General features: G+C 46.3%; 2 long non-coding RNA genes across 2 annotated transcripts; both read right to left on the bottom strand.

Moving 5' to 3' along the window:
- Positions 1 to 4,059: 4,059 nt before the first annotated feature.
- LOC113611732 (uncharacterized) lies at positions 4,060 to 8,577 on the bottom strand. The gene is made up of 2 exons (XR_003429570.1): positions 8,448 to 8,577; positions 4,060 to 4,477 (listed from the first exon to the last, which is right to left on the bottom strand). It is a non-coding gene; the product is annotated as an uncharacterized LOC113611732 (long non-coding RNA).
- Positions 8,578 to 14,593: 6,016 nt separating this feature from the next.
- On the bottom strand, positions 14,594 to 15,629 carry LOC113611714 (uncharacterized). The gene is made up of 2 exons (XR_003429554.1): positions 15,508 to 15,629; positions 14,594 to 14,889 (listed from the first exon to the last, which is right to left on the bottom strand). It is a non-coding gene; the product is annotated as an uncharacterized LOC113611714 (long non-coding RNA).
- Positions 15,630 to 15,859: the final 230 nt, after the last annotated feature.

Raw genomic sequence — 15,859 nt, 5'->3', positions numbered from 1 at the left:
AGCATCATAAAATGTGGGCAGAGCCAAAGAAACACAGGGAACCACAAGCTACTAATTTATAACTTCTAATTTATGGGGCCAGAGATGGAGTGAACAGTGTCGCTCTCTTCCTAAAACACAGACACTGGCTCAGAATCCCCTTAATAGTCCTCTCAAAAAGAAAGGAAAATGTTTACAATACCTTAACATTATGGGTGAATCTATACTGGCTCCTAGTAATCACTATTTCCTTTTATAGGTACTCATAAATTCCCTTGAAACAATTCTTTCATAAATACTACCTGGGATCCAGATTGCTTACCATTTGTGGTTTTCAGAATTCACCTTCTGTTTTGTTTTTTTTTTAATTTATTTTTTTCTTATTAGTCATCTGTTTTATACACATCAGTGTATACAGGTCAATCCCAATCTCCCAATTCATCACCACCACCACACCCGCTGCCGCTTTCCCCCACTTGGTGTCCATACGTTTTTTTCTTTACTTCTGTGTCTCAATTTCTGCTCTGCAAACTGGTTCATCTGTACCATTTTCTAGGTTCCACATATATGCGCTAATATACGATATTTGTTTTTCTCTTTCTGACTTACTTCACTCTGTATGACAGTCTCTAGATGCATCCACGTCTCTACAAATGACCCAAGTTCGTTCCTTTTTATGGCTGAATAATATTCCATTGTATATATGTACCACATCTTCTTTATCCATTCATCTGTCGATGGGCATTTAGGTTGCTTCCATGACCTGGCTATTGTAAATAGTGCTGCAATGAACACTGGGGCACATGTGTCTTTTTGAATTATGGTTTTCTCTGGGTATATGCCCAGTAGTGGGATTGCTGGGTCATATGGTAGTTCTATTTTTAGTTCTTAAAGGAACCTCCATACTGTTCTCCATAGTGGCTGTACCAATTTACATTCCCACCAACAGTGCAAGAGGGTTCCCTTTTCTCCACACCCTCTCCAGCATTTGTTGTTTGTAGATTTTCTGATGATGCCCATTCTAACTGGTGTGAGGTGATACCTTATTGTAGTTTTAATTTGCATTTCTCTAATAATTAGTGATGTTGAGCATCTTTTCATGTGCCTCTTGGCCATCTGTATGTCTTCTCTGGAGAAATGTCTATTTAGGTCTTCTGCCCATTTTTGGATTGGGTTGTTTGTTTCTTTAATATTGAGCTGCATGAGCTGTTTATATATTTTGGAGATTAATCCTTTGTCCAATGATTCATTTGCAAACATTTTCTCCAATTCTGAGGGCTGTCTTTTCGTCGTGTTTGTGGTTTCCTTTGCTGTGCAAAAGCTTTTAAGTTTCATTAAGTCCCATTTGTTTATTTTTGTTTTTATTTCTATTACTCTAGGAGGTGGATCAAAAAATATCTTGCTGTGATTTATGTCAAAGAGTGTTCCTCCTATGTTTTCCTCTAAGAGTTGTGTACATCATTGCAGCACTATTTACAGTAGCCAGGTCATGCAAGCAACCTAAATGCCCATCGACAGACGAATGGATAAAAAAGATGTGGTACATATATACAATGGAATATCATTCAACCATAAAAAGGAACGAAATTGGGTCATTTGTAGAGATGTGGATGCATCTAGAGACTGTCATACAGAGTGAAGTAAGTCAGAAAGAGAAAAACAAATATTGTATATTAACGCATATATCTGGAACCTAGAAAATGGTACAGATGAACCGGTTTGCAGAGCAGAAATTGAGACACAGATGTAGAGCGCAAACATATGGACACCAAGGGGGGAAAGTGGCAGGGGCGTGCTGGTGGTGGTGTGATGAATTGGGAGATTGGGGTTGACCTGTATACACTGTTCTGTATAAAATGGATAACTAATAAGAAAAAAAAATAAGTGAGTTTAGTATGGTTGCAGAACACAAGATCAATATACAAAACAAATTGAACATATTCTGTATACTAACAATAAGCACGGAAAATAAAATTTTAAATGGAATTTTTCAACAGCACCAAAAATACAAAATACTTAAGAATAAATTTAACCAAACACATACATGACCTGTACACTAAAAACTACAAAAAAAAAAAAACAAAAACCCTGCCCTTAGCAGCAGTGGGAGCAAAAATGCCAAAAGCCAGGCTCTGGGTCCCCCATCTGGACCCACAACCTACCTCAAAGGAACCCAGGATCAGGGAACCACCTGGGGGATGGGGGCGTAGCTCCTGGTGTTACTACCTGTGAATCCGCCCAGCTCCCCAGAGCCTAGCTTCAGCAAGGCCAAGGCAGCTCAGCACCACCCTGGAGATCAAGGCCCCGAGCCTCTGAGCTCTTTCCAGTCCATGGTAGAGCCAGCAGCCTTCAGCTCTAGCACTGAGGACCCCTTGCCTATGCTGCACCTGACTGCGCAAGACATCATCCTGAGCAGCACCACGGCAGTTCCACTACCAGATGTGTGTCCACTGGGGTCTGTGGCCCTCACCAAGGAGAGCTCAACCAGGAGGCCGCCTGGTACCACACTCCTCACCCCTCAGACTGTGAGCGCATCTGGCAGTCCCTCCCCAGGAGCCCCTGTCCGAATCCCCAGGCACCAGCAGGTGCTGCCCCCGCACTTGCACACTGCAGAGTTCTACCAGAGTCTGTGGACAGAGACGCTCTCCTTCATCTTCTTCTATCTGCAGGGCACTAAGGTGCAGTACCGGGCAGCCAAAGCCCTAAAAAAAAACAGTCGTGGCAATTCCATACCAGATACATGATATGCTTCCAGAGGCACAAGGAGCCCGAGGCCACCGCCGTCCATTTGGGGCAGGGCACCTAAACCTACTTTAATTAGGAGAAGTGGGGATCATGGAAGAAGGAAGACTTCACCTTTGAGTGCGCCGGCCCCTCACTCCACCCCACCCCTCTCCCTGGCATGCTGATCCTTCTGCCCAGGTGAGGGCCCTGCCCTGGAAGATTGATGGGACTCCCCGCCCCCCTTTAGAAAGCAGGGAGCGAGCCCCGAAGTTTTCCCATCCTGGTGGCCCAGGAGCAAGGGCTGTCCCCGACCTCCCCAGTAAGGGACATGTTTTGGTAAACCTATTTTCATTTTGGAAAATATTTATGAATAAAAAAATTTATATAAAAAAAAGGAAAGGCGTACCCTGTTTGCGAATTGGGAGACTCAGTGTTGTTAAGCTGTCAGTTCTCCATAAATTGATTCAATAGGATCCCAGAGAAAATCTGAGCAGATTATTTTTTAGCAATTGTCATGCTAAACCTAAAATTTATATGGAATTGCAGAGAACCTATATTAGCCAAAATAACTGTGAAAAAGAAATTCAAACTTGGAGGACTTGAACTATTGGAGTTCAAGTCTTGTTTTAAAGCTACTGTAACCAAGCTATATTGTCTGTAGTTGCTTTCTCACTGTAATGGCTAAGTTGAAGAGCTGTGACAGGGACCATATGGCCCACAAATCCTAAAATATTTACTATCTAGCCTTTCACAGAGTTTTCTGACCCCTGTGATGATGATGTTTATATATAAGACATACTCTTATGTACAATTCCTAGCCCGAAAGGTATTATTCTACCACTTTCTCTGCTGCTCGTTATAGCATATTAGAATGCAGGTTAGTCAACATAATTTTAGAAATAATCTTTAATCCCAACTAATATATTTAAGAATATAAATTGTTCATAAATTATGATACCTTATAATTATTAATATATTGTTTGCAATATCCCTTACAACTGCTCACAAAGCCATGGTTGAAAACTACTCCTAGCAGAATGAATATAATTGCACATTAAATTTGTATGTAAATATGTAAATGAGGCATAGTACTACTAGGCTTGTTTTATAAATGAGTGGCAAATGTATCTGTTAGAGCCTGCTGTAGGTGGTTAGGAAAAGCAGACCAATGAGACAGTGGGATGAATAGGGACAAACTGGTGATGGATTGGATATAGGTAGTGAAGACAAGTATTGAGAAAAGTAATTCTGAGGGTTGGAATCTGAGTTTTTAGATGTAGTTGCTTTTGACCTCAGAAAAGTAATTCTGAGGATTGGAATCTGAGTGTTTAGATGTAGTTGCTTTTGACCTCATGCGACGATTGTGAAGAAATATTTATTTAGCTGTCGAGAGCAGAAAGGCTACGAGTTCAATTTGCAACTGCTCAAAGCAATGCGTTTCAGATTAATGAACTTGCCAGGTCATCCTGTTGGAATGCAGACTGATTCAGTAGTTTTGGGACAAGTCCCAACTTTCTGCAGTTCCAAGAAGTTTCCAGGTGATTCTGACATGGCTGATTCAAGGGGCACGCTTTGAGTAGCTAACAGAAATTCAAGTGTAGGTTTCTTCTGGAAGATAAGGGGAAGGTTGTAACAGGGAGTGATTTTTATGCATGGAAGGAAAGAGTCTATTGGTCTCCTCTAGAGGCAAGATTGTAAAGGGCCTGCAATCTTGAGGAGATCCTTAATGCAGAGAAGAGGAGGATCCAGGGCAATCAAGGAGAAAGAATAAGAGCTGTCAGGAAAAAGAAAAAGACAAACCAGGTGAATTTAGTGTCATTAAGGAATCCTATGGAACACTGAGTTTCAAGGAGGAGGTCAGTGGAATTCCAATGTATAACTCATTCATCACATTATCTTCCCTGGTCCCTTTTCAGGTCCTCTCTTAGCTATAGTAGATATCAATGGATTGTCTGTCCAAAACTTACCCACTCCTTTTGCTAAAAAGGCCTCTCCTTATCAGTATGAGGTCCATAAGAGCTGCCATGTTTTTATATAACCCCATGCCCCCTCCCTCCCTACGGTTGATTGGTCCAGGCATGAACACCTGATCCCAGTTTGGCCAATCATAGTTCTTCCCTAGGATAACTTGAAATAGGACTTGATCATGACAAAAGTTGTTCAGTACAGAATAGTTTCTATAGTGGTGAAGGTGTTAGGTACAGAATCTGCTAGTTGTTGCCAGCCGTGTTAGAACCAGCACAGAGGAAAATTAAAGACATTTGATAGAAGAGAGCCTGGCAGTGTTCCAGCTGTTCCAGCTATTCCCAAGCCCAACTATATGCCCTTTTATTCCCCGTAATTTGGTTATTCAACACTCCCTTCTGTGACCCTGAAAATTCCCCTCTTGCCTAAGTGAGTTTGAGTCACTTTCAGCAGAATTCTGACTAATACCCAGCAAATCTTTTCCCAACACGTTTCCTCATACACATCACTTCCCAGGGCCTCTGCACCCTGTTGACTAAAGCCTTCCCCAGGTGCTTCCACAGGGTGACACGAGGCCAGAACCAGCTGCTTGGCAAGGACCAGAAACTCCAGCTTTGGTCTTGGTGGATGTGCATTTGTCAGGGAACACCAGTGTACCAAATCCATGTGTTCACACCAACAGCCAGAAAGAGCCCACGAAGGTATAATCTTCAGCACACTGGGCCCGTCCTGACAGATTGTTAAGACCCTGGGCCGGAGCTTAATGTGCACGAGCATTTGCAAGGCACAATTTCCTTTTTACTCATTTCGACTAAATTAAATTCATTTTGGAATTCTCAAAGGCATTACTTGTTGATTTCTCCCGTCACCCTTACGTCACATTCTGGGTACATTTCCTCCCAAACTGAAAGTCACCCTCTTCTCTAGTTTCCTGGGTGCCTCAGATCCCTGGAGAGGTTCTATCCCTTGGTAGTTTGTTACGGTTCATGGAATAAGTTAACTCCTTCACTGTTGGGAAATTTAAAAAACGAAAAATAAAACCTGCTGTTCTACAAAAAGGCAAAGAACTTCCCACTCCCTTCCCCACCTTCACTACACACACACACACACACACACACACACACACACACACACACCAGGCCTGTCTGAGGGCAAGAAGCCTACCTCCCACCACCCCCTCCGCAGGCAGAAATGCTGGCATTCGTGAGCTGTCACTCTGAGGAAGACAGCAGCTGTGTTATTCTCTGATTTATAGAACAGATTTGCATATCCTTGCCTTTGAAGATTGCCTATAATCTGACACATAAATATTTGAAAGACAGGATGGTGGAAACAGACCTAAGCAGCTTAATCGAACACTTGGCAGGTAGAGGACTTAGGCTGGTGTTCATTTAAAATGTCCCCATTGCCCTGGGGCCTCTTGGTATGTGTATACAAAATTGAAATTCAATGTTTAAACCTAATCCTACAGTCAAAAATCCCACTTGGAGGAAAAGCCAGAAGAATGCCCGTTGGAAAATAGGTTTCATTTCATGTCTGGTCTCTTGGGTCAAAATCCTGTTTGACTTCCTTAAGTTCTGCTCCAAGAAACAGGGGGCAAGGAGCAGAAGCATCTCAGCCACTCCAGAAGCCCCACCTGTGCAAATGGGGTGATCTGAACTCCACCCTGCCCTGCAGCAGCCCTGAGGCCACAGAGAGACAGCTTCACCGGGAGTAGGAACGCTATTTCCCGAGAGTAATTAGGGGTTTGGCTGTCTTAGGGAGCCAGGAGACCCTGTTCGAGGAGCAAGGGAGCTTCAGATTTTCCATGCCTCTTCCCTCATGCAGCATTTCCCAAAATGTGGTACAGAGCACAGTTTCTGGAGTTATTATAGGTTCCTATTAGATGGCCATAGTCAGAAGCTCTAAGTCCTGCAGTAATAACAATCATAATTTGTTTAATCTAATTGTTTGAGCAGAATATATGCATTCTTATTTTCATAGGAGTCCTATTAATATACTATAGAATACGTAGAAAATAGCAAATTATTCCCTAATCTGATTCAATTAATATGTGTTGATTCTCCTACTTGGCCTAGGAGAGGGACTGTCAAAGGTAGTCTTCATCCTCAAGACAGACCACCCATGCCACTCGTAGCTGGGCCCCTTTTCAGATGTCATACAAAGTTGGGGGAGGGCTGAAGGAGGAGGTGCTCCAAGATAGAAGGACTTTTGTAAAATTCTGAATGGGAGAGGGCAGATGATCCAGTAAACAGAGACCCAGACTGAAAGTCAGGAGACGTGGTTAGCCCCATCCTGCTGTGAGTTCTGTGGTCCATGTCCTGAGTTCAACCACTTCCCCTCTCTAGACCTCTGTTGGCTCATCTGCAGAATGAGGCAGTTGATCTTAGGGACACCCCCCCCCCTCAACTCCCTTTGCTGTTAATATTCTACAACAGGCTGGGTTAGAGCTAAGATTCAGGTACGTCTGAATGATGGAGTGACATTTTCCCACCTGGATTTCTGGATCTCCAGAGAAAGCACCCCCGCTGGGGTTGCCTGCAGACTTGGGACAAGAAGAGGAAGGAGGCAGGGAGATTGGTGACAAAAGTCAAATGTGAAGGGCTTCCCTGGTGGCACAGTGGTTGAGAGTCCACCTGCCGATGCAGGGGACACGGGTTCGTGCACCGGTCCGGGAAGATCCCACATGCCACGGAACGGCTGGGCCCGTGAGCCATGGCCACTGAGCCTTCATGTCCGGAGCCTGTGCTCTGCAACGGGAGAGGCCGCGACAGTGAGAAGCCCGCGTACCGCAAAAAAAAAAAGTCAAATGTGAAGCTCCTATAAGATGGTTTAGCCTCAAGGAGAACAGAGCCTGGCAGATTCAGCGGCACAGGTCCAAGTCAGGAGGAATCAGTGGTCCTGGGGCCAGTGTGGTAGTCTCTACGACAACCAGCCACCCTGGAGGCAAGAGGACAGCTGGGGTGTCTCGCCCTCCTCCCTGCCCCCCGGATGCTGAGCAACCCTGTTCTAGGGCCCAGTAGTATTGTCACACTGGGGGCAGGGAGGTGTTTTCCTTCTTGTACTCCCAAACTGACTGCCAAGAGCCAAAGGTCCAGGAAGGCAAAGCGATTTGCAGACATGGCTGAGACATCCCCAGGGACTTCCAGAAAGTGGGTATGAGACACACCAGGCAGGTGGGTGTCCTGGGGCAGTGAACAGGGACAGGGTACTGATGTCAATGTGGCCTCATTTGGACACTCCACGAGCCTACACTAGTTTACTTAATATGGATCTGGGGAGGTAGCTGCCTGGAAGGCGGAGGCAAAAAGACCAGCCTCCAGAGGAAGCCCCGTGAGCATGCCTGCCATCACAGCTGACAGAGGAAGGGGGAGGAGGACACACTGCTCTGGCCTGGCTGGGCTATGACGGGCAGGACTAGCTTGGACCTGGCAGAAGCAGGTGAAAATCCCCAGAGAGGTTTTCACTGTTGGCAAGACGAGGAAAGAAGAAGAATGACCAGCCTCTGAAATGGAATGAGATATGGGGACCACATCTATCAGTCCATCCTCATGCCCACCTAGAAACTGGGCTACAGAAAGGTGGGAGAGATTCCTACACCAACAGCCCAGAATTTCAGGCCCTGCCTCTTCATCCCGCAGAGCTGTCACACCTAGCAGCAGCCTTCCCCTGCTTCCACGCAAAGGAGGAGCAGCTGGGCCCGCCCTGGCATGATGGGGGAGGCTGTGAGCCCATGGGGGACACAGAAAGACACACACAGGAAGCAGTGCCATGGTTACCTTGCACCTGTCTGTTCATACCCCCAGGTAGCTGTGGCCGAGGAAATCTCTGCTACACAGATTAGGCAGAAGCCTTTGACCTGATGTGTGGGTCCTTTGTCAGAATCACGGTGGCTTTCCCTCTCTTCACAGGCTGATCTCACAGCTTGCCTATTGTCCTGTGGCCTCAGCAGCTGTGCCTCTGACCTGGGTGGGGCTGCAAGTCTGGGCAGGAGAGGCTTTGGGAAGCCAGAGTTGTTGCCAGTCATCTGTTTCCAGCCTGGGGTGGGAGCTGGGCTGGGTTCCAGGAGCAACATTTGATCAGTCATTAGGCACAGACTCTGCTCCAGCCACACCATCACCTCATTCCTCCCTCAGGGCCTTTGCACTTGCTGTCCCTCTGCCTAGAGTACTTTTCCTCCTGATCTTCACCTGACGTGTGCTCCCTGTTCTGTCAGATGTTACCTTCTCAGAGAGGCCTTCCCTGACCACCCAGGCTAGTGTAGCCCCTGTTCTCTCTCTGCTATACTGCCCTGTTTATTTCCTTTTTGGCACTCCCAACAATCTGTAATTCTCCTGTTAACCTGCTGACATGTTCACTGTCCCGTTCCCCACTGGAACGTTAGCTCTTTGCGGGAAGGGGTCTTTTGTTTCTTATTCACAACTGTCCACAGCTTCCAGCACGTTGCCTGGTGCATGGTAGGCGCTTAACAAGTATCTGTTGGATGAATAAATGAATGAACGCCACAGCAGCCATGATAAACTCACCCCCACGCTTCTCCCTTCTTCACAGAAACTCAGTGTTGTTTGGCAGCCTGTCCTACTCATTACCATGAGTTACGAGCCATCATGGTGTCCCTTTCCCTGTGCTAGTAAGTGGCTATGGAAAGAACAAGTAATAGAATTCTGGCCAGAACCATGAGCAGAAGTCTACTAGGTGAGGGTCAGAGGTTCTAAAAGAGGTTTTCCCATCGTGAAAAGAGCAGCAGATACTGCCATTTGATCTGAATACCACGCCTGAGTGCAGCTGTAGACCCTGGGTCCTTTATGGCGTTACTGAAGAACAGGACTTCCTGTTCCGGGCATAATAAATGTTCCCATTTTTAAGCCATTGTAAGCGGCATCTTTTGTTCCTTGCTGCCAAAGGCTTTTGAACCATAGAGACTACGGCATATGCTGGTCCTTAGTCCTAGCGGCGGCCCCTGGCCGGTAGACTGGAGCCTCGACTTTTATCCCCTGGGTGTAGTGTTAAGTGAACATGAATTAATGAACTAGTTCCTTCCTTACCTCATCTGTACATCCAACAAACTTCACTGGAAACATCTGTGCTAGAAAGAGAGATGGATGAGGGAAGGTCCCGGTCCTGAAGGAGCTCAGAACCCACGGGAGGAAAGCTTGTGAATAGACTGGCAATCCGGAGGGCGCCTGTTACAACAGGGGTCTGCGAGGTGCCACGTGGAGTCGAGAGCAGGGGAAACAAGTGTCTGAAAGCAGGAGGTGGGAGGGTGACTACAAAAGAGGTTGTGTGTGAGCTGAGTCTTGAACAAAAAACAGGAGTTGCCCAGATGGACAAGCTGGCAGAGGGAACAATAATATCCCCCGTTCTAGACAAGTAAAAGATGAGCGGGACCGCTTTTTAAACACCTACAATGAGCCAGGCACCGTGTTAAGTGATTTAACATACATTTCCCCTCTCATCCTAAGGATATGCATTTCAAGGCACATACTGTTAACCCATTTTACAGTATGGAAACTGACGCTTCAACTAGTTGTGATGTACCCAAGGTCATGCAGCCAGAAAGTGGCAGGGTCAGGCTTTGAACATGGACTGTCTGGCTCCAGATCCCATATTTTTTCTACTACCCCAGCACTCTTCCTACAGATGTGGACCCAGCAAGAACACATTTGTAGTCTGACCCGGTGACCCACATGTAGAAGAGACACGGCTCCGTGAGCAGCAGAGAGAAGTGAGTGAGAAGCAACTGGCAGTGTGCTCTGGGTGGGGTAGAGGTGAGGTGGGTGGTTGACGGAGAGACGGTGGGCAGAAAGGAGAACGTAGGTGACCTGGAAATGCCTATCTCTCTTACATGGGGTTTATTTTAAGTTGCATGACTATAGTCAGGGTTGCCAACTCCTAACCATTTTCTTTTACATCACCCTTATAGCTAAATATTATCCTAAAAATTTACCAGCCCACACATTTTTGTTAGCCAGCCTGCTACACATATTATACAGATGGCAAAATAAATAAAACCTATCAGTAGTTATGACTAGCCTCCCTGAAATGATAAGTGGCCTCCGACTCACAGGGACTAGGCTTTGAGAAGACTGCCTTAAATAATGAACAGGAAGATGAAACAAACACTCCGTCTCCAGGCACTGCATGGCCCTGCAAGTTAGCACCCCAGATCCTGCAGACACTCTGGTTTGCAAACTCTCTTTTTCATGAAACAAGGGGTATGGCAGACACCCATCATCATAATAAAATAATGACACCAGCTAATTTCCCGAGGCTTCGATCTCAGCAGGGAAGGATATAATATTACAAGCCAGCAGAAGCCAACCAAGTGGTGATGAGGTAGTTCTGTTTTACATTACATTAAATGTTACTATTTCTGAAGGGAGTATCTGTGGCGCGCTGGTGTAACCCATAGCAACCAGCTAATAAATTGTAACTTACACTGCCTCAGCTTATTGTAGGGGTGGAGAACAGCAGGAAAGAAAAAAAAAAAAGACCAAAATTAAGGAGAAAAAAAGCAAATGCTGGCAAAAACGCCACGTTTTCCCCCTCTCACTACCTCCCCTACACAGACACACACAGACACACCACCCCGCACCCCACAGCAAATACAGGCTGCACCAGCGTACTCTAGCAAAATTACTTAAGGGGAAGCAGGACGATTCGTGGTTAAGGGTTTAGAATTCTTGACCTTCACGTTTATACATTTGGTGCCTCTTTTAACGCTCCAAAGATGTACTTTAAATGTTTCTGACTCTGGGCCCTCCCCTCTACAAGGATAACCCTGTGCATCATTTCACAGCCTCTACTGAGGGTGCCAGTCCTCAGCGTCAAGGCTGCACCTAGAACGGCGCCGCTAAGCTCACCTTTTCTCTCTCTGTCTGCAAATAGCTCACACTTAATGGCCCCCATACTTCAAACTCACAGCTTGCTGCTGAAGCTCCTTCTTTGCTACAATGTGCCCACTCTCCAACCCCAAGTCCAATAGGCTCCTCCCACCCATTAACTCCTGTTCCCAGAGCCATTCAGTCTTTCCCACACCCAATCAGGCTCCCTGAAACTTAGGCACTGGATTCCTATTTACATGGGGCCCTCTGTGGCCTTCAGAAAGTCTGTTGACGTGTGGGCTGATTAACTGTGTACCCGCCCCATGTGTCTATGTGAACACCGGTGGACTTAAGGAAATTGCTTCCTATTCCGAAATGCCCGTCGCTCAGCCTACTGGGAGGAAGTGACTGACACTCATGCCACCTGAATAAGTGTCCCTGGGCATCTCCTTTCTGTCTGGCCATCTCCGCTCTGCATGCAGAAGAGGGGTGTCAGGGAGTACACCAAGGCTCAGACCAGAGGGAATTCCCTTGTCTCTTCCCCTAGGGGACCAGCACAGGGTACAGAGACACGTGGGGCTTGGAATCAGGCCGTCAGGATCAAGAAGCACCTCAGGTACTTACTAGCTGAGGGTCATTTGGCAAAACTATTTTGCTTCTGGGGGCTTAATTTCCTCATCTGCAAGTGAGGCTACTGTATCAGTTAGCACACATTTGGCGGCAGTAACAGAAAACCCAACTGACAAGACTTTAAAAAGGAGGAAAGATGTTTTCTCACTTGGCCATGGTTAGGGCAGGCTGGAGGCTCTGCTGTTACTTCCCTGTGATTCTCTCCTGGTGGGTCCCTTTTCTCCCTACGTTCTCCTCACCAGAGCATGTCTCTCTACTGCAGTTTGTGTGTTTGTCTCCTCCCCTGGACCTGATCCCCTCACTCATCTCCGAAAGCCCCCTGCCTCTAGCTCAGTGCCTGAATGCGGTCGGGATGAAGAGATGGGTGGGTGAATGAATGAATGAGTGATTAGAAACAGTCTCCCTTCTTATAGAAGGAAAAGGAAATTGGGGGAAAATAGAAAGCTGTAATAAGTGTGAAAATGCTCTGTAACCTGTGAGATGCTGCAAAAACTTTAGGAAATGTTATGTGTATTCATTATTACAATCATGAAGCTTCCTGCTGTAGGAGCAGCCTATTGGATACTAGTATGGGCTCTAAGGCACATCATACTGTCGGCGAGGTTTTTGATAGGACAACGGAGGGAAGATTTTTTTTTTCAGGAAAAGTAGATGATTTTTGGCCCCTAAAGAAAAGAAAAAAAAGAATTTAACACCTACAGTGTAATTATTTGGTATGTGGGCCTCTCACTGTTGTGGCCTCTCCCGTTGCGGAGCACAGGCTCCGGACGCGCAGGCTCAGCGGCCATGGCTCACGGGCACAGCCACTCCGCGGCATGTGGGATCCTCCCGGACCGGGGCACGAACCCGCGTCCCCTGCATCGGCAGGCGGACTCTCAACCACTGCGCCACCAGGGAAGCCCCCACAGTGTAATTATTAATTACAAAGGTCAAAAGTTATCTTTACAATGAAGAGATCTGATAGACATTCCCTTAGCCAAATTTTTAAAGTTGGTATCACAGACAGTGAGGGTAACTGACGTTATGGCCTCCTGATGTGGGCAGTGGGATGCACACGGCTTCACCTGTGTAGTATTCTTGTCTCAGACACTCAGCCTGAATATAAGCATGAGGAAACAATCAGCAAAACCCAGATCGTGGGACATTCCACAGGATAACCAGCTGAACTCTTTGATAATATCAGTGTCATTAAGAAAAAAAGTCAGGGCTTCCCTGGTGGCGCAGTGGTTGAGAGTCCGCCTGCCGATGCAGGGCACACGGGTTCGTGCCCCGGTCCCGGAAGATCCTACATGTCATGGAGCGGCTGGGCCCGTGAGCCATGGCCGCTGAGCCTGCGCGTCCGGAGCCTGTGCTCTGCAACGGGAGAGGCCGCAACAGTGAGAGGCCCGCGTACCACAACAACAACAACAAAAATACTGGGCCGAAAGACATTAGCAGAGAGCATGAAAATCCTATTTACTTATTTAGACACTATTCTAGTTAGACATTTACATTTTGTCCATTTTGATTCCCTCAATTTTTATTATTATGCATTTGTCTCTGGAATCCTTTTACCTAGGCTAAATTAGAAAAATTAGGGTAATGTATCAGAGCACATATATTTGTAAGGATATATCATTCTTTCAAAAACATCATCTGGGCTCCTGCTGTGGATTCCTTCTGTGCCTCTTCTCTCTCTCTCTCTCTCTTTCTATCCTCTCGTGTCTTCCCATCAGCGACCTCAAGTGCCCTATGCATTTAAACGACCTTGGTCCCTGCCCTCCAGTCCTGTATACCCTACACAAGACTTCCTTTGAGCCAAGCAAGGGAAAAAGCACCAGTCACAGCCCCAATGCCTACCTTGTATAAACACACCTGAGACTTGGACAGAAAGGGTCAGCTGGACTAAAATTTAGCCTTGGTTTATCCAGTCCACAGTAGAGGTGGTATTTGGGGAAGGATCGTGGTAGAGGGAGGGGCTCTGAATTGAAAGGCTTGGTCTGGCCCTGGCTGATAAAATGTAGATCAGGCCAAGCCCAGGATGCTAGACCATCTGGCAGAATTTCTAGGAAGGGCTGGTCCCTGCTGTGTCTAGTCCCTGAAGCCGGAAGAGGCCAGGCTGTCCTACTGGCCATTGGCAAGTGGCCCTTTGTCCTCTGGGGTATCCAGTCTTGGCTGTGCTCATTTACCAGATCCACACACCTCTATGGTATTTGGCTGTCTTGTGACTTCATTCCTCAACTTTCCTCTGGTACACCCCTGCTCCCCAAGCAGGGCCCGACTTTTCCACAGGCAGGACCAGCAAGGTCCTGATGGTGACACAGAGGCCCTCTGGCACCCCACCTCACGGGATGCTGCCCCTAGTTTTAGGACTGTCAGGCCTGATTTACCCATTAGGCATAGAGGACAAAGAACCTTAAGTCCACAATACTTTTAGGGGCCCACAAAAATGTTTTAATTTCTTTTAACATCAAAGGGGAAAAAATGAGCTGTTAGGGTCAAAGATTATATTCTTTATTCCAACATAGTCATAAAACATAATTTGTAATATTTTTATAGGAAAAGACCTGCTCCCTACACACCCCCAAGGAAAGCATGCCCTGGAAGGTCATGACACAGCCCTGGGGGCTAGTTGCCTCTACTCCCCTCCCTCCCCCAAACCCAGGGCGCCCAGAAAGACGAAGGTCCCATACGCCTCAGCACCTCTGTCCACGTTCCTTTGCTCTGCTGCTGCACCTTCCCCAGCTTCTCTCCCCACTGCAGCTCTAGGACTCATGTTTTCATGAATCTGCAGCCAAGTGAGACAAGTAAGAACAATGTGATGATTTCTTCACAAAGTTAAAATTATACCAAGTACAGGACGTTCCTTTTTTCTGAAGTTGTATATTTCTTTTTTTTTAATTTTTATTGGAGTATAATTGATTTACAATGTGTTAGTTTCAGGTGTACAGCAAAGTGAATCTGTTATACATATACATATATCTACTCTTTTTTTAGGTTATTTTCCCATATAGGTCATTACACAGTATTGAGTAGAGTGTCCTGTGCTATACAGTAGGTCCTTATTCGTTATCTAATTTATATATAGTGGTGTGTATATGTCAGTCCCAACCTCCCAATTTGTCCCTCCCCCTCCTTTCCCCCGGTAACCATAAGTTTGTTTTCTAGATCTGTAATGAAGTTATGAACTTCTGATTTCTCTTTCTTTCTTTCTTTCTTTTTAAATTTCAGGTACTAAAAGGCCTTTCATCTATAAAATTATGATATTTTGTATGATCATTATCTCACAAAATGTAAGCGTCGGTGACCCAGTCGTGGCCCTGCCCTCCCCAATGATGCCATGAACATTGTGCTGGTCTCTGACCAGCACTGGCTGAGATTACCTGAGCTTATTTTCGGGACTTACCTCTCATGGCTCATCCTCCAGGATGCCCTCCTGGGCCCTGGGCTCTAGGCTCCGTAGGTCCCTCCACTGTTTCCACCACGGCATTCACTTCCTCTGGTCCTGTTAGCATTTTCTCGACCGCAGCCATGACTAGGCATCTTCTGGAAGGCAGGCCTGCACCTTACTTCTGTGTGTCTCCTCCGCCTGGCACGGTGCCTGGCACACAGTAACTGCCCAATCAGTCTTTGTTGAATGAATGAAGAAATAGGCTAATTCCCAGAAAATTAAGTTAATGAATAGAATTTCTCCAGTTTTTTGTTTTTTGCTCTCTACATTTTTATTAAATCTTTGGCACCTGTTACTGCTTGTCCAC

The sequence above is a fragment of the Aethalodelphis obliquidens genome, unplaced genomic scaffold (genome assembly GCF_003676395.1).
Source record: "Aethalodelphis obliquidens isolate GAN/ISIS:26980383/991018 unplaced genomic scaffold, ASM367639v1 scaffold70, whole genome shotgun sequence".
Taxonomy (NCBI): domain Eukaryota; kingdom Metazoa; phylum Chordata; class Mammalia; order Artiodactyla; family Delphinidae; genus Aethalodelphis; species Aethalodelphis obliquidens.
Note: the sequence above shows the minus strand (reverse complement) of the source record. Positions and strands in the feature narration are given on the sequence as shown.